Source organism: Lampetra planeri, unplaced genomic scaffold (assembly GCF_965212315.1).
Source record: "Lampetra planeri unplaced genomic scaffold, kcLamPlan1.2.h2 scaffold_2098, whole genome shotgun sequence".
Taxonomy (NCBI): Eukaryota; Metazoa; Chordata; class Hyperoartia; order Petromyzontiformes; family Petromyzontidae; genus Lampetra; species Lampetra planeri.
In genome coordinates, this window is record NW_027614859.1 from 1 (window position 1) to 20,264 (window position 20,264).

Here is a 20,264-nt window from a genome sequence, read left to right on the forward strand (position 1 = left end):
TAAGAATCAAAGTGATCACATACTCAGTACATCAGTAATCACTGTGGACAACTGACGGTCTCTGTCCAGTCTGCATTTTTCATTCCTAAATAAGTCCTGCGTGTGTACACACGCCGCTTCCGTTTTCTTTGGAATCAAACAGAAATCACCTCTGGGCGAACAGATCCGCCAGCAGACACAAGAGCTCCTCTGGATGAACATTACGGTCACCAGAGTCACCACTCGCTGGCGGCAGCGGCCAAATGCTGCCAGCCGCCGTGCTTGCGCTGCCAGCTGTTGGAATAACATCGTACCAACATGTCACAGCCAAATTCTTTCCACAGCACGTAGCCAGCAGCCGAGCCAGATCCCCGTCTAAAGCCAGCGAGGAGGAAGCGCAGAGAGACGCTTGATGCACACAGAGAAGCAGATGGAAGCTGAGAGAAGCCTCCTCTAAGAGGCGGAGCCTGATGGCGCCATCCCAGAACCCGGTGTAGAAATGCAGCCAAACAGTGGATTAACTAAATATTAGCCTCCTGCTAACGATTCGTCCTGTCTCCTCAGGCCACAGTGTGACGTGTATGTATGGAGGACGATGTGAGCTCAGTGAGCTTTTGTGTTCTGCTGCGTTGGTTTGACAGCTGCTACTCGTGTTCCACACCTGAACCTTGCATTCGACACCAACCTGCAACCACCTGCAACCACCTGCAGCCACCTGCTACCACAGGCAACGACCTACAACGACTAGGGCGGTCATCTGTCTGGCTTTAGGGCTGAACAATCCAGCATTTGAATCCCATGTCCATCGACTGCAGTCCCAGCTGGCTGCTTGTTTGTCCTACGTTTTTGCACTGTACTTAAACACAACACTGCATTTTCGCCAAAGGAAAGGGAGCAATTGAGAGACATTTTACCTCAGACACAAATAAAAACAGCAGACGGTCTGCAGGCACGTCTTCCCAACAATATTTCATGAACCACCTGCAGCAACATGCAACAACCTGCAGGGTGGCTGCAGTCCATTGGGTTCTTGCTACGATCTTGACCACTCACCATGCGTCCTGCCAAACACCGGCAGCAAACACCCACTCAAGCGCCTGATTTCAGAAATGATTACTCTTCAACAATTTAATACTTCTGCCAGACAGAAGATTCCACACAGGACACACAAAGGAGGCAGACGGATCGAATAAATCTAATAATAACGTCTCACTCTGTGTCTAAATTCCAATAATAGCAGATTGATTTTATACATTTTCTAAACAGTTTCACAAGTAAAGAAATAGACTGTAATACATTTTATTATCCTCACATTTTTAACTTCTATGAGAAAAGATTCAGACAGTGATGATAATACTTTACCTCCTAAACAGCAGAGCGTCACACGGTGAATTGTTTCCCTCATCACACATTATTATTACCTGTGTCTGACCTTTAAAGGATCTGTCACACGGACAAGTAAATTTCCCTCCAGGGATGAATAAAGTCAACTGTCTCTGTAGAAAAATAAACAGGTTGAGTTCTAGAACAAGAACAAACATGCTGCTGATGCACTTTAATATGAAAACCTCAATGTCCAGACAACAGCTGCGGTGGACAGGAGCGGGTTGATTGGCTGTGATGCCAGAAGTGCAAACAGATTTTGGTTGTGAGTCTCCAGCAGCGTTTCCTGTTTTTCAATCCTGGATTCATCTCCTCTCCCAGTGCGTCCACACTGACTGCCTGACTGATGCTGCTGTAATGTGAAATCTGCGATGTCTGATGTGTGTATGACATTTTGCTAACTGTGTTTGGATCAGACTTCAAATGATATCTGTCAAAAAGCAAATGGCTTTCCGTCAATGCCTCATTTGAATGTGGGATCTGCTGCAGGATTTAACGGTGATATGCGGACAGAGATGCTGCGGCTCGGAATACCATCACACACACGCACACGTGCGTGACCTTGCTGTGTGAAGGGTCGGACTCCCATAATCAGATGAGGGTAAAGTTAATGTCAGTGGCTGGTGACTTTTACCACACGATAAATGCAGAAACAATTCCTGTGTGGTTCTGAAGCGGATGCAATGAATCAGACAGCAGCTGAAGCACTTAACAAGCAGAGACATTTTGCTAATGAGAAACTGGAGCTTGTTAGGTCACTATCGTCGCACATGTTCAGCCCCGACTCAGGATATACTCCACCAACAGATCAGATTGTTTATTCCTTGTTTCATGCTAATTTAACATGTGTGCAAAAACTTTCCACCATCAGTGAAGTCCAGAGGTTTGTGTGTTTGGTGTCTAATGAGAACATCTAGAAAGAGCTGGACAACAAACCACAAGTCCAACATCTACTGCAACAGACCACAGGTCCGACATCTACGGTGACAAACCTCAAGTCCAAACATCAACCACCAACCTGAGCGCAGATGCAGACAGATAAACAAACCTCTGCTCACTGAACCTCGAGTCCATACGCTCCATCAGCAGTTCACTACTTAAGCAGACAAAACCGTAAATACAGCTCACACACAGATGAAGCTGTTAATCAAACGTTTACTGAACCTTTCACCATGTCAATATGCATTAGCTGCTGACGGATCGTCATTTGTCTAAATAATCAATCAGCAGCTTCAGAGTCCTGTGCCATTAATTCACTGATGAGCGGGGTTGAGCGTGCACACACAGACACACACACACAGACACTCGGTGGAGGACTCCCACCACACCGAGTGGACGTAGGGAGAGACTTTGACGCCAATAAGAAGACATTTTATTTGGCCGTGCTCCGTCTTGTTATGTGGATTTAAGATCCAATTGAACATCTCTTGATTCCACAGCAGCAGATTGTGTTGGAAACTGGAAACAACTTGCGGAGCTTTTTGTGTTGTGAGGAGGTTATTACACACAGTCCATTCCAGGTCTCAGGAGGGAAACAGTATTGATTGAGCCACAAATCCAACAAAGGAGGCTTAAACTGAGTTACACCCACTCTCCGATATAAATCCAGAAACATGACTAAGCAAAAAAATATCGCTCTCTTCGAAAAGAAAAAGAAAAGGACAAAGTGGGGAAATGTGTTATTCTCTGGAGGTCGCCGCTGTTTTCAATCAGCCAACATGCCGCCGCCGCTGCCAGCGTTTCCAACTGGAATCAGACCAAGTGACTATATCAGGCCGAACATTTAACACCCCAACAGCCCGCTCTGGGAATAAAACACAAGGACTCTGATTTCACTTCTGCCTTCCTTTCACCCACTCGCTGTCCTTCTCATTTTCATCCACCCCCTTCATCTCATTTCTCTTTCCTCCTCCACGACTCGTTTCTTTCCCATCCGCGGTCTCTGGTGGGTTGACACTGTTTGGCAGAGCTCCCAGATAAGAGATGGGTATGAAAGCAGCGTGGGGGAAACAGTTATTACAGGCGGAGGGCTCTGATCACACAGGTTTCACATCACGGTGACACTGACTTTTCATGGGACTCACGACTTGGCCACCAAGGTTTTTCCGTTTGGCTCCATGAGGAAGAGCAGAAAAGAGGAAGTGAGAGAAGAAGACGATGTTCTTCCACCTGAACAAATCTATTATGTCCAAAAAGTTTCAGCTCCAGTGACCGGATGGGTCCAAACTTGCGTTGTGGAGAGAAATGCGGGAGAAGCTCTCATAAAGTCGTTTCACACTCATACATGAGCAAAAGGTCGAACTGACCCCTGCCGTCCAAATTTTCACTTGAAAGAGCAACATGGAGAAGTGATGCAAAGAAGGCAAATGGACAAGATGAGAGTTTGTGTGATGCTGTGACATGAGCAAGGCTAAAAGATTATTCTAACATCTGTGGCTGCAAACGCACGCACAACCCTGGTACAGGCACGATCAGACAGTCGATAACAGACAACGCTAACGGAGCAGCGCTATCAGAAGGTCACCAATGGCAGGTGCTCACGGGCCGGTGCCAACAGACCGTCACAAAAAGACGGCTGCAAACAGAGAGTTGACTATGACTGATAGATGTTTCTAGATAGATGAAGAGAACATCACTAACAAACTGTCACAAACAGACTGTTGCTCACAGACCATTGCTAAAAGACAGTCGTGAACACAGACTGTTGTTAACAGACCATCGTTAACTGACAGCCACAGCTTCTGATGTGAAATTAGTTGTTCATGAGTTGTTCATGCCCCATCTGGACATGGCATTTACTGTACTTCTGCAACGTGTCTTTCATAAGAATTTACTGTGTTTACCACAATCTTTTACCTCAGTCGTGGTTAGTAACAGGAAGAAATGACAAAGAAACCAGCCTTGATTTTTTTTTTTAAATCAGTGTTCATGTAGTTTAAGTCAAGCGTGAGTAAAATGTGTTTTTACTGTAGGATGCTCTCAGGTGTCAGGTGCTGCAGATGATGAACCTCTGAATCCTCCACGTTACACCTCTTTGTGCCTGTAAGTGGAGCTGAACAAATCCACAAAAAAACGCTGAAACACTCAGATGGATCTTTATGAAAAACATGTACCTTTGATATTCTTACCAACTATCAGAGGTAAAGTAGAGCCTGACGTCAGAGGACACAGCTTTCTGGTCACGTGACACATCGATTACCTTCAGGACAGCTTTACATGTGCTTTTCAGCGAATGTGACAGTGATTACTTTATAATCCTCACAGATTCACAGGAGCTGCTGTAAGAAGTCGAGGAACTCACGGTCATGAAGCCGTCCAGTAGACCAGAGTCAGGTTTGGGCGGAGCCTGCAGTCGCTCCATGGACCATTTCTCGATGATGGAGGCCACCTGGCTGTTCTCCGTGTTGAGGATCCTAAAGCCGGTCATATTCACACCACTGTATCGGTACGGCTCCACATCCAGGGCAAACAGATCCTGTGTGCAAGGGTCCACGCGTCAACAGTTTTGCAGCTAAAAGTAAAAAGTTATTTAAAAAAGAATTTTGTTTCATGCAGTTTGTGACGAGACAGACTGAAGACAAGCCGACGCCTCAGAAACCACTGTGATTTAAACCACATACAATACAAAGTATTTAGAAGAAGATGGGAATCATTAAAAGGCAGCAGCCTCATTGGCTGAGGATCACAAGGAGGCACGTCTTCTCTCAGGATAAGACCTGAGGTTGTGTGATGGATACATTAAATGTGTCAATATCCTGTATACGTTTTTACACTTTTATGACTTATATATCATTTATAAAATACAGTGAAACATCCGCCACCACGCAGATGGTTGTCAACCACTGACGATAATTTACATGTTTGTCAGTTGTCAATATGATGCAGTAGCAGTACAATCTGCCTCTGGCTGCTTTCATAGCGGAGAAAGAGATGAGGGGAGGAAGAACACACAAGGAGCAGGAGGAGAGCAAAGAGCTGAGATTAAAAACAGCAGAGGGTGGGATTGGTGGAGAAAAAGCAGAAAAAAGCTAAAAAATGTTGTTTTGCTTGGAGAGATTCATATATAATAAATAGATGAGTAAATGAAGAATGAAGAGTGTCATCGTGTCTTTCTTTTTTTTGTTGCGGGGGCCCCGTCTTCTTCTACTCACAGTGTGGTGAAGATATAGTGATAATACTCTGTCATCATCCCCATGGCGAGAGCCTGCGAGTGACAGACGGAGAAAGAGAGAGAGAGATTTAGAGAGGAAGAGATTTATAAATGAGAAGGGAGGGAGGCAAGACACACACACACACACACACACACACACACACCACACACACACACACACACACACACACACCCCATATAATATGAAGCGGCAGATATTTTCCAGCAGCCATAGACTCACAGATTAGCCACAAAGAATGAAAAGCAAACAGCTAAATAAAGCGAGAGACAGACGTTGGTTCATTCCACATTGGCTCTGAGGGAAACGAACATTTCACTGCCGACAGACATCTGGGTCATTTCTCTGCAGAGGTCAAAGCTCCACGGGCCGTTTGTCCTTTTAGGAGAAAGCTGCTATAGTGAATCAGCTGCAAACTTGGAAATGATATGAAAAGGAGAAGTGTGATCTTTTAGGTTAATTTCTGCTTCTAGAGCTGCTAAACACACTGAGCTGAAAAGATGCTTCAAATTGTGTCACTTCATCTAACAGACTGTTAATGCAGCGCACAATCATATCTGAAGAAATGCAAATGTAAAACCATCCTCCATGTTGTTTTTTTAACTATGTGAATTATCCATCCACTTTCCTCCACTTATCCAGACCTGGGTTGTGATTAGACCTCCGACTGATTAAATCTGCTGAAACATCCAGAAGAATCTCAGAGGAGAAATAACATAATCAGAAAAAAAAAAAGAAGTAGTCCTGGCATTTGATCAGGACACTTCTTGGACGTCTCCCATGGACCTCATCTAGTGTCCAACTGGGAGAAGAACCAGACTGCACTGGACACAGGAAAGCTATCCTGTGGGTTGGGTGGGGGGGGGGCTTCTAGAACTGGAGGACAATGACAGATTCATTTAGTATTTTAATTTTTTGGATTTTATTTTCTGCTTTATATGTTTGTTTTTTTTTAATATATGTGTGTTTGTGTGTTATGTATGTGTGTTTGTGTGTGTGTTTATATACAGTATATATATATCTCATATACTGGTTTTAGAGTTCTGGAACTCTGGTCAACTTTCTGTGGGAGACAGTATGAGTCAGACATATTACAACACACAAAAACACACACACACACACACACACACACACACACACACACACCACACACACACACACACACTGAGCCTAAAAAAGCACCTTGACGATTGTCACCTTGTTATTGTCTTACAGGACAGACTGTGTGTGTGAGTGTGTGTGGCAGCAGTGACACTGACACACAAACACGCACACACACACACACACACACACACATACACACACACTCTCTCTCGCTCTCTCTCTCAATCAATACCAATCACAGATTAGAATGGTGTTGACAGAATGATTAAACAGTTGGGCCGGGGGCTGAGGGGACGGTGACTGCTGTCCACCGAGCAACCTTGAAGACGCTGAGGATCCTGGTGGTGACTCGGGTGTGTGTGTGTGTGTGTGTGTGTGTGTGTGAAAGTGAGAGAATTCTCACTCTTAGATCCAGGTTACAGCTACTGAAATGAATCAATAATCGATCGATCAACATGTCGATAAACAACTCGTCATTTTCAGATGCCTGGAACATTCACTCACAAAGCAAAAAAGTTGTACAGTCGATCAGTTTGGAGGACGTGACATCACCTTACACACCTGCAGATCTGATGAGGTTCGATGAATCCCAGATATTAACAACCTGAATCATTTGTTTCAATATGATACTAGTACAATTACATATATAGTACATACTAGTACAATTATATATATATATATATATATATACACACACACACACACACACACACATATATATATATATATATACACAAATGTATCATATGCTTATATGAAATATTTTATATTTCTGTATCAATACTTTTACTGACTCAACAACCCAATCAGTGTGTGATATTTCAATCATTCAGATTGTTGTAAATAAATATACTTCACATATGAAATTGATTTGCCAAAACTATTCAACACACATTAGCAACCTACAATATTCCTCCATTACTGAATCTCCATTTTACAGGCCACAAGATTTATGATAATTCCATTATAAACCCACAATGGTAAATGATGTTTTTTTCAACACACTGGTAACTTCCGGTCTGCTCAGAAATGAACTGAATCAATCATCTCACATAACGACTTGTTACCATCGGTAAGTTCAGGTAAAGCGAATATGAGCTCTTAATGCATTTCTCTGTCACACTGTTAATGAACGAGTCCTTGACCTTCCCCGGTAATTTACCACTCAGCCGTTGATTAAAACCTCTGGGAGAGTGACAGAGCAGCGACAGTGAATCATGTTGTCTTTAATATTTGATCAAGAGGAATATGAGGATGGTTAATTGAGTTATAAAGTTCCTCTGTCACACTGAGACGTCGTTCAAAGACATTTGGTGGGAACATGACGAAGCACGAGGAAGGTTAAAACTCAATTCGTAACATGTTGATGAATTCTGAATGCTTTTTTAAAGACTGCTGAGTGTAACTTGTTATGAAGAAATATCCCACACACCAGCGTAAGAGAAGCCATTTAAGAGCCAGTGAAACCGTTTTAGTGAGTCAGGTTTTACTAAATAATCCTCTAATAGCTGTGACAGGTTTACTGAAACATGAACTCATGTCGGATTAAAGCTGATGAGTGAATAAAACATGAATGTTCAATAGAGCAAAAGCTCATGTTTCCTTCACTTATCATATTTCTGCAGGTACGTTCATCATGTGACATATGAACAGTCACATGATTCGATCCTACATGTTATGATCACTAATTCATTTCATCCTGCTCCTCATTAGAGCAAATCTTATTGAAAGTTATCTTATCTTATCTTAAGGGCAAAGCTGAATACAGTAGTAGTGGTAACGTTGTTTGTTACTAAAATGAAATTAGACAAAAATATAAGCATAAAATTGAAATCACATGGAGTTGTTGCACATGGACACACACACACACACTCACACACACACCTGCTTTAGGATCCCAGCAGCCATCTCGTGGCCACAGTCAAAGATGATGTGGAACTCCTTCCCCCTCTTCATCTCCTTCAGCAGCGGTTTGGCGTCCTTGGTGTCCGCAGGAAGTTGGCGAATCTTTAAGCGGATGTTGTAGCGAGATGGCGCCTTAATGAGTTCCTGCAACCGAATCAGACCTGAAGGGAACAAGGAAACGTTTCATTGAAATTAAAAGATTGCAGATCCTGAACTACTTCTTCTCTCTTTCATCTCAAACTCAGAGACATTTGTATTTTCATCTTTTTCTGTCACACACAAGAGTCACACACCGTGATAAAACTCTCCCAGTGAACCTGTATCAGTACTGTACATGACCTGACATCCATCATTCATCAGACATCACACTGATTGTGCGCTCGCTGATAAAAAACCCACCCCACTCCCCACCCCCTGTGAACCCTGCTGAGGAAATTGATTTGGACATGAAATGAAGCATGAATGTCTTAATTTTGACAGATATGCTGCCGCCGTGATGTTCAATCAGTATTTCTCTCCTCAGCAGCCGATCAATCATGTTCATGTTGACAAGCAAAGCAGAAGAACATAATGATCAGAAATATGAGCACGAGAATCAATTAGAGGCTTCAACATTGACACACGTGAGCTTGGTGGGTTTCGGTGCTTCAGACTCCACAGACAGATCTGAGAATTCGATAACTCCAAGCTGTGTTTTTCTTAATTCTAGGGGCTTTTTGTGCCAATTGTTAAGACAGTTGTAACCATAGTAACCCACTGGAGACGAGCCCAGGAGGGGAGCTGGCCTGAGTGCGTCAGGTTGCCGGCTAATGGCATCACGATGAGGCAGCACATCCTGATCTATCCATCTACATCAAAGGTAATGAGTCATCCAACGGGCTACCAGTTTGATGCTTCTGAAGATAACAAAATTGCATGGCTTGACTTTCATTGGAATCATTAACAGGGATTTAACAAGGTAGGAAATTCAAAAGTTCAAAAAACTTCATTTCTCTAAATTTCTGCAATAGTTTCATTTTCAAATGATCACAGTGCTATTTTTAAAGTTATTGTGGATGGTACTCAGGTAGGGCATGGGGGGAATGACCTATCTGCACACAGATTCCGACTGTATGAGAGAGGAGAAACACATGGTTTGTGACGTTTGTGACTGGCCTTTGTCTGGTGACGTTTCCTCAGCGCACATCTGTATGGCAGCAGCAGTGTGATTTTTACAGTTAGTTGGTTAACATCAATAAAAGCACGGCGCCACCTCGCCCTGATGCACACGCTCATGAGAATCAACCGTCAAACTTCTTACTTCCCGCATGGCTGCGTCCTCCTTCCTCCAAACTCCTCCAAGCAGTCGGAGGAGACTCGGAGGAGGAAAGTGCGGCGTGGTTAAAGGAGGCGTGTCAGTGCTGATCAGGACTGATGGTGTTTAATGTCTGACGACTGCTCCAGGATCCACATTTAACTCCACATGAATATTTCATCCCCGCTAAGCATTTATTAGCGGCCGTCTGGGAGTCTCCTGAACGTAAAACAGCCCATCTGTGATAAATATCCTTGTGAGGGAACAGCCCCTCGAGCGCTCCGGCTCCTCTCTGAGTGCAGCGCCACTGACGAGGAGGAAGAGCTGCTTTTATTCAACCATTCAATCATCATCGGTCGCGCAGACGTTAAAGTGATTCCCCCAGACGGTGAATCTGAAGTGCTGCATGATGGGAGTAATGGCTGAATGAGTCACAGAGCTGCAGACTCTGCCGGTCAAGGTTAATGTGACCGTCGCCACATCAGCCGGCGTATTTATGTTCAATTAAACGCACGGAACATGTTGGAGGGAGATTAAAGCAGGCCAGTGGTCAAAGGTTCTAATAGTTGCTCAGGGACGTGGTCGAACATGTTCCCTCAGCGTAAATTATTCTTTAGGTGGAAAACATAACGGTTTCCTGCAGCAGTGCCCCCAGTGTGGGCTCTTCCACTCATTCGGCGTTCACTCTGTGTTCACTCTGCATTCAACCTACATTCACTCTGTGTTCACCAAAGTGTAAAAGTGGAAAAAAGTTAGTTTTAAGTGAAAACAGACAAATCAAAGTATTGAATTTCTTGTATGGAGTTGTCTTTATGGAATCATCAATCATCCATCCATCAATCCAACATCCATACATCCATCATTCATCCATTCATAATCCAGCCATCATTCGAACATCCATCCATCCATTCTCATCCACTTCTGCAAGGTCGAGTCGTGGGTATGACAGCTCCAACAGGGAGCCCCAGACTTCCCTTTCCCTGGTGACACTAGCCAGCTCTGACTGGTCCTGAGGCGTTCCCAGGCCAGTCCTTGGTCTCCCCCAGGGCCTCCTCCTAGCTGGAAGTGCCTGGAGACCACATGGCATCCTAACTAGATGCCTGAACCACCTCAACTAGCGCCTCTGAATGCAAAGGAGCAGCGGTCTTACTCTGAGCTGCTCTCGGACGACCCAGCTTCTCATCCTATCCCTAAGGCAGAAGCCAGCCATCCTTCTGAGGAAGCATATTGCGGCCACTTGTACCCGCGATCTCATTCCTTCGGTCGTGGTTCTCATGACCATAGGTGTGAGTAGGAATGAAGATTGGCCTGAAGATCGTCACAGCAGTGACTCCAATACCGCCCCGCTACTCCGATTCTCCACCCAATCTCACTCCATGGTATCCCCACTCGTGAACGAGACCCCAAGGTAACTGAACTCCTTCACTTGAGGTAAGGACTCCTTCCCAACATAAAGTCGACAATCCACCGGTTTTCTGCTGAGAACCATGGCCTCTGACTTAGAGATGCTGATCCTCATCTCTGCCGCTTCACACTCAGCAGCATACCTGTCCAGTGAGTGCTGAAGGTCACAGACCAATGGAGCCAACAACACTACATGGTCCACAAAAAGCGGTGACACAATCCTCCCTGAACTGCAACCTCTCCCCTCCATGACTAAGCCCAGAAATCCTGTCCAAGAAAATCACTAATAGGATGGGTGACATGACTCAACTCTGGTGGAGGCCAACCCTCATTGGGAACAAGTCTGACTTAGTGCCAAGCACCCAAACACAGCTCTCGCTTTGGACGTACAGGGATTGGATGGCCCTGAGAAGTGATCCCCTCACCCCATACCCCTCCCACAAAACATCCCAGGGAACCCAGTAATATGCCTATTCCAGGTCCACATAGCACATGTTGACCAGATGGGCATACTCCCAGGCCCGCCGATCCTTGTGAGAGGATAGAGCTGGTCCATTGTTCCACAACCTGGACGGAACCCGCATTGCTCCGCTTCAATCAGAGGTTCGACATTCAGCCTGACCCTCCTTTCCAGGACCTTTGAGTAAACTTTCCTTGGGAAGCTGAGTTGTGGGATGCCTCTGTAAGTGACACCCTCAGGTCTCCCTTTTTAAAGAGTGGGACCACACCCAACTCTGCCACTCCTTTGCACCACCCCACACCTTGGTGCAATGCCAAAGAGATGTGTCATCCATGACAGCCCCCTTAACACCCAGAACATTCGACATTTCAGGACGGATCTTATCAACCCCTGGGGCTTTGCCACTGTGGAGTTATTTGACTACCTCAGTGACTTCTGCCAGGTAAATTGGCATCAACCCCCCTTTATCCTCCAGTTCCCTCTCTGTCCCAGAGAGTGGGTTTGTGGGGTTCAGGAGTTCATCAAAGTGCTCCTTACGCTGCCCAACGATCTCCTCATTTGAAGTCCGCAGTGTCCCCGCCCCAGGGTGGTTCCCCACTTCCCCCCCTGAGGTGCCAGACAGACTTCTAGAACAGCTTTGGTGCCGACCAAAAGTCTTTCTCCATGTTTCTGAGGCTGCAGCCCTTAGGGCCTGTCAGTACCCTCCTGCTTCCGGAGTCCCACATATCCCGGAAGGATTCCTTCTTCAGTCGGATGGCTTCCCTGACCACCATTGTCTACCACGGTCCAGGACCTTGAGGCAACAACTTTCAGCTGCAGCTTTGGCAATGGAGGATTTGAACATCAACCATTCAAGCTCGATGCCCCCAGCCTCCACAAGGACGCCAAAAAAGCTACCCTGGAGGTGGAAGTTGAAGGCCTCCCGGATGGGCGCCTCCTCCTGACGTTCCCAGTTCACCCGCACTACCCGTTTTGGGTTACCAGGTCTGTCCGTGGGCTTCCCCTGCCACTTGACCCAACTCACCACCAGATGGTTGACAGCTCAGCCCCTCTCTTCACCTGAGTGTCCAAAACATGCAGCCTAAGATCAGATGATATGATAATAAAATCGATCTTCAATCCAGGGTGCTTAGGTAATAGATACACTTATGAGCATTCTTATGTTCGAACAAGGTGTTCGTTGTGGACAATCCATGACTATGCATGCAATGCAACAGATGAAGGTGGATGAAGACAGATGAAGATAGATGAAGGTATATCAAGATGAAGGTGGATGAAGATAGATGAAAACAGATGAAGGTGGATGATGTGGCTCAAGATGAAGGTGGATGAAGGTCGAAGGACACTCTTGTGTTAGTTTACATATTTTTTTGTTAGAAAAAGTTAAAATGAGAAGTTTTACGATCAAACAAATTAAAGTTCATTGTGTCTGATGAAACTTTATTTAGCTTCTCGGCATTCAGACTCCCTACATCGTGCACACACACACACACACACACACACACACACACACACACACACACACACACACAGTAATCCGCTGCAGTACAACATGTGCCATTAGCAGAGCATGTTCTTTCTCCAGTGCTGCAGATGCTGTCGTTATCAGCACTGACACCTTCAGACAGCATCTCTGAAGGCGGTTGGGGCGGGGTGGGGGGGTCAGTGTACAATAGGATTTAAAATCTCTCCCGAGCCTCAGTGAACTTCCAAATGGTTATTTATGAGCAACATGAAAACTGTGGAAAAATGGTTTTGATGGAAATGAAGTCGTTGTTTATAACTCAGGTTTATCTGTAACCACAATAAGACATAGAAAAATACCTCTTACACATGTTAATATTGATTCTTGATGGACGAAAGATTAAACTAATGTAAATGTGTTTTCTTTGGCCTTCTTCTTGAACTCAGAAGTGTTCATCCTCCTGTTGGCACAACTTTTAATCCCTTAGACAACAAGGAGATAAAGTACAATACTTTTATTGTTCTATATTTACACTGATGACTGTTGATAATCGATAACTTATCTAGGTGACGTATTGTCTGGAGACGTGATCTGCTGGACGTCTCCGACGTCGTTGATTGATCCTCTCTGTCAGCCATCCACTCGATCATTAATCCAACGATCAGTTCAAGGTTCACTGGATCTTAGGTGCGCATCATTGGCATTGTTGCTAAGCAACCAAATACTATTTCCAGGTATTATTTTAATATTTTAATAAAATATTAAAATACCTGGAACATAAGCTCTGGCGGCGGCCTAACAAGAGATTCCAGCGGGTCAAACATTTACTCTACAAACCTGAAGCTTCCGTGTTTGTGAGCAGTCACATGTTCACTCGCCAGCAGAGTAAAGATTACACGTGAGCAAGTTATGGAGTATTTACCAACGTTCACTGACTCAGGTTTGTCGAGCAGCCATTAGACTCAGAACGTGACATTTGTCCAGTTCAGAATCGAAACCTGGTGAACACACACCGCTGAGATCCAAACCTGGTTGGTGCGTGTGCTGCTCGGAGCTCTGGGCGTCTGGCAGCTCGTCCTGACCTCTGACCTCTGGCATACGGCTCATGTTCCCGCCTGCCAGCTGATCTGTCACTTGTTGACCCGACGACAACAACAACAAGAGTTTGAACAGGGAGGATGAGTCCTGTTCGGCCTCCGTCACAGTAAATGTCACAGTAAATGACCGTACCTGAGACCATGTGACTTTACAGCAGATTGAAATATTCTTATTGTGAAATCATTTAGTGACTGAACACAGACGTCTGTAAAACACACAAACGTGTATGTGTGTGTGTGTGTGTGTGTGTGTGTGAGCGCTCTCACCGGTGCTGTCGTCATAAACCACAGTGACCGTCTTCCACTTGAAGAAGTGCACCAGGTCCAGGATGGCTCTGCTCAGGGACGAGAAGTCTGGGTACAAACTGACGTAGAAGACGTCTCTGTTGTCTGACACCTGGTGCTTCCACTTCGTCTGGATGTGCGGAACGCCCAGCGCGTTGCATATGGACTGAACGGCGTTGGCTGAGGAACTGTGAGACGGACCAAAGATGGCCGCCACTCCCAGAGAGAGCTGGGTCGCAAGCTGCAGAAAGAAACGGCTGTTTGATTGGGTCCATCCGATGTCCACCAACAACGTCCTACGCCCTACGTACGGGGGGCGTACTGTAGGATTTGTCTGCTAAGTCTATTGATGTAACACGGTAAATGTCGCCAGTATCTTATAGTATTATTAATCATTAAACAATAATAATAGTAATAATAGCAACAACAACAACAACAACAATAATAATACACATTTTATTTCTAGTCCAGGCGGTTAGATTCAAATGAGCAGCTTAGAATCGAAGATACGAATCCACTCTACTCCACCGGCTGTGTGATGCATTCAGGTGCAGAAGAACAAGCTCTTACCGTAGTGCTCATGGACAGAGTATCCAAATCCAAATCTGATTCCAGTTTCTAATTAAGGATTCATTTACTTGCAGTAAATTGATTTAAAAAAATGTTCATACAATTGTGTTTTATCATCATCAAAATGTCTGATATAGAGTCATATATGGGACATTGTGTGTAATTCATCATACCGATACACTGCACAGTATATTAGAGAATAGTATTCTGTAAAGACAATATCACCAATGAATTAAAAATCACTGATGCTACTAAGTTGTATGACTATGTAAAAAACTGTATAAAATCCGTTTTATCGGTCAACTCAGGCTATCACAGCTCAAGTATTACAAACGGTAACTTGAAAAGCGAACTCGTATTCACTCGACTTAATATCTGTATTTGTGTCCTAATCAATGAGACAGAATATAATGGCCAGTAATTGATAAGAGCCTTTAAATGTCAGCTTGATGCACAAAACTGATAGATTACAGTACTTCATTGTGAGTCTCTGGAGGCCAAACAGGCCGGTGAATTAGTGCCGCTGACTCATTACCTGCATCCAATCAATGGTGGCTGTTTACATTCGAAGTGCTCAGCTATTTCCACCATGCATGATTATAACTGTCACATTTGGAGCCATAAGCATCGCACAAGGAACAAGGAATACATTTGCAATGCAGAGCAGCTCCGGGGGAGCATATGTGCTCACACTCACACATACTGCCCACACACACACACACACACACACACACACACGGACAAGCAGAGAAGTACCTTTTCTGGAGGCTTCAAAGCTGTCGTAGATGTTTATCCTCTGGATGTCATAGGTCAGTGTGGTGTTCGGCAGCAGGGTTCGGTTCCTGTTGATTGTGTTTAAAGCAAATTTAAAGGCAAGTTCCTCAGCACCTGACGGGCCACTCTCGATGGACTCAAATATCCCTCCTGTTGAAGAAAGAGACACAGCTGATTGGTCATCGATGGAGGCAGAAGGTCTTCTAATGTAAGCGTCACAGGTTTATTCTACAAAACTTTGAATGAAAATAACCTCTGAATTGTGTCTACAGGAAGGAAACGGGATTATGTGTATTTGTCATTGTTGCCATAGCAACATCCTGTCAGTGGGAAACATCAATCTCTACATTTTACAAGCAACAGGAGTCTTCACTTTCTTTTCTGCAGAAGCTGCACTCCGCTGCACATCCTCCCTGGGAAGGATAAAGCACTTTCCTATTGATGTATTGATTGTTATTTATGAGGTCCTCTGTTGAATGGAGTGAAGGATTCCGGAGTGATGGACGGATGAGTGCAGGTCCATTGACCGTCAGAGTCAACATACAGTGAATTCACGGATCAGTTAGAACAACTCAAACCTCCAACGGTTTCATCCAGTGACAGTGTTGTGATTTATTCTGGGTGAATGTTGATTAATAAGATGCTAAACTGTTTTTCCTGATGAAAATAATGGAAGTAAAATAAAAGATTTTTTTTATTTGAAATGATCACAGACACTAAACAGACAGTCCTGCAAACAAACACACACACAATCGCACTCACACACACACACACATACCAGCTATCAGATGACTTTCATGTGACTTTTGCCTGAACATTGATGTCAACGAGGCTTTCAGGTGAAAGTGAGCCTGACCTGCTCTCAGACTGATGTCAGCGAGCTGCTGAGGCGAAATCGCTTCTTTCTGAAAGGAAGTGGAGAAGAGCTGGCAGAGGACTGCGGGAAAACGGCCAGCGCTGGGATTTTATTAGAGTACAGCAGGTGGATGAGAAGGTCTGGTGCCTTTTAAGGAAACGGGGGTAAACGCAGGGCAAGTGAAAGTGTGTGAATGTGAAGTGATGTGGGCTGTTAATGAAAGAGGAAGAGTCATGAAGGTGTGTGACACCTGTGTGCGACGCCAGCCATGAATTACAGACACCCGCTATCAAAGGACGTCACATCCAGGGCTCACAGAGAGTTCAGCCACTCACGACAATGTCAAACACGGTCAGACACAGAGCGTTTTGGGAAAAATAAGTGACAGGAAGTCACTCGTTCTTCAGCGAACAAACATCCCACACAATGTTTGTGATCTGGGTTCGTTTTCTTCTCAACTACAAACACAAAGAAGTCATTAAATCCGACTCGAGGGAGGAAACATGAAGGTGTCAGAGGCTGAAGGTCAACATATGAGGAGCTGGTTTACCACCGACATCCCAACGTCACTTTGACCCCCACCAGAATGAACCTGAGGAGCTACAGGAAACATGGCTGAAGATGCTACAACTGCCCTCAGCTTCACTCCTGTGTCCGTGTAACTTTGGAATTTGCAGCAGCAGCAGCAGCAGCAGCAGCAGCAGTAAATAATAACAGCAGCTCCTGAGTCTCAGTCCAGCGGTTTATCACACAGTGTGTTTAACGGTGTGGCAGCCGGCAGATGAACGGTCAGAGGAGGCCGGAGGAGTTCAGGTGGCAGCCGAGTGTTTGGCTTCTTAGATCAATGTGATCTGATTGGCCGCAATTCAATCAATGGCGCCCCGGGGAGCGGCGGAGAGCATCAGAAAGAGATTGAAGTGTTTTGTTTGGGTTGAGCCCTGCGGCCTGGACCTGTTGGCTTCCTGTCAGTCAGCGAGCCGGACTCCATCCGTTATTTACTCCAGCTACAAGACCTGAAGTGTCAGACAGGCTTCAGGTCTGCAGGTAATCTATACGCACACACCGCTGCACAACATCTGCTATCACAGGCAATTATCATGGGACGAGCCAAATGGGATCGATGCCCTCGTACAGTCACTTCACCTGCTTGAGACTCTGCTGCCGGGGGATTTATTTTGTCTGTGTGATGGAGCTGAAAGCAAATTTCTAAACAGAGACCACTGATAGCAACAGCAGCGCTGGGGAGAAGTTTCCACTTTAATTTGTATGCACCTCGTGGGAGAGCCCTATTTTGCATGCCATAATGAGTTTGAAGGAATTAATAAGCATCAGTTAAGCGGGATGTACTATAATTGGAAAGCTGCGCGTTTGGAATCGGCCCGTTCTCACACGACGAGCAGTGTTCGCCTGCTGAGAATCTCTTCTTCCGGTGAAAGAAACCTGAGGACGAGGAGATGAATCGCTGCAGAACACTGAATCTGTATTAAAGACGTGACAGTTTAATAAATGTTATAAACGGAAAAAAGGAGCATTCGTTTAACTAGCAGAGTGTCTGCACTGGTGCCCTCTGCAGTTTGTTTAAAGATGATGATCCAAATGGGTCGAAAAACTTGAAATGATGTGACTGATATAATATAAAAATAGCAATATTCTTGATGAATGTGTTCTTTTTTATCGATGGTTTGAAACAGTTTGTACATTTAAAGTGACTGAATACTGGCTGATGGACCTGGAACTACAGAGACAGAACCAGAAACAAAAGAACGTTGACAGAGTTGCTCCAGAGAGAGTTGATTTTATTATCATCTGATCACATTACGACCGGTTGACAGAATGGGTGCGGACAGAGTTCCATGTGCAAACAATAATTTTGATTTCAAAGGAGTTTTTTGTGACATGTATGTTTGGTTTGACTGAATTTTGAAATTAAAGCTGAAATGTTGAATTTAAGAAGAAAATACTGAGCAGATTTTTGTAAACGACCGGGTCGCTGTCTGCTCTGATGTATTCTTATTTCTTTTCTGGTCCTTTCACCCCAGTGAAGGTCTGAAGGAAAATAAATCAAATACCAATCAAACCACCTCAGAATGTCTGAACGACGGATTCCACAACCACACCGCCAACATGAAGCGAGAAAGATGTCAAATAAACATGATAAAAACAGACTGAAGCAGATCAACACACGTGAACTGTCGCAGGAAGGATGTTCAGGAGGAACACGATTCACCGCTGTTACAGTTTTGTGTCAGAAGATGTTGTGACAAAGAACAAAGAAGCTCCGACAGGACCATTGTGACGCTGCGTGAACACACACAAACGCTCGGATCGCTGCCGGTACGTTTGTGCATGTTTCACACAAACGCCAGTGAAACATGAATCACATCATGATGAAAGTGGACAACAACAATCGCTCTGTTTTACTTCCTGCTTCAGTGATTCGCTGAGATATTTACACGAGCTGCTGTCACACCTGCGACTGTCGTGTGTGTGTGTGTGTGTGTGTGTGTGTGTGTGTGTGTGTGTGTTTCAGAACTTTCAGGTAAATCAGTGCTATCGAGTGACGTGATAAAAGCCTCATCTCCATCACGCCGTCACTCTCCAGCTCGTTGAGCGTTTGCGTTTGAATGTCAGTCGAGGTTCTCCGGAGCTCGGTGACTGACAGGCGCTCTGAGCCACAGCTCTCCTGGATCTCTGCTCGCTCAAGACGAATCCAAAGACTCCATGAACATACGTCTCCATGAACTCACAGTCACGTCTCAATCAGGCCCGGCGTCAGAAACCTCTCCTGAGCTCCTCACAGCCAATCGATCGAAGCCCTCACCGTTACAAATGATCAGTGATGACACTGGAGAATCGTTAAAACCATCAGAGCTCAAGCAGAAACCATCACTTCCTTTTCAGGAGCATTTCAATTTATGAAAGAAAGCGTGTGTGTGTGTGTGTGTGTGTGTCTGTCCCTGTTCTTATCAATTAATATTCAACCGTAGGAGGTTTCAGACAGAAAAATACTGGTGCACAGTATCCACACACACACACACACACACACACACCAAGTTTCTCACACTGATGCAACACTGGCGTCACAAGTGCCGTTCCATGGAAACATCAACAAGTTCTCTGCTGATCAATCACTCGCTTGATGAAGAAGTCGCTCACATTCACACACTGATGGTTGATCCGAAGGGACAGACAGCACTCAGAGAGCGCACAGTGCTCGCCAAGGTGTTTACGGTGATCACGTAAGCTCCTTGGTGGAGGTAACTATTGGCATAATGGTGGTTTGGCACCAACTTGTGGCCACTGAGAGCATCTGAACGAATGAATCCTGATGTTTCCTGCAGCCATCACGTCCAAACGTCACCATGAACTTCCTTCAGCTAACAGTATGGTTCATGAGAGCAGCAGGAGCTAAGAGACAAGAAGTCTGCTCCTTAGCGGAGGTATGGGTTTTATAGGTTTTATGGGTTTAATGGGTTTAATGTTACAGTGCTCAGAAGGTTTCATGAGATGAAAAAGTTC

At 44.9% G+C, this 20,264-nt stretch overlaps 1 pseudogene; it reads right to left on the minus strand.

Moving 5' to 3' along the window:
• Window positions 1-149: 149 nt before the first annotated feature.
• LOC144740378 (glutamate receptor ionotropic, kainate 2-like) lies at window positions 150-19,436 on the minus strand (annotated as a pseudogene).
• Window positions 19,437-20,264: the final 828 nt, after the last annotated feature.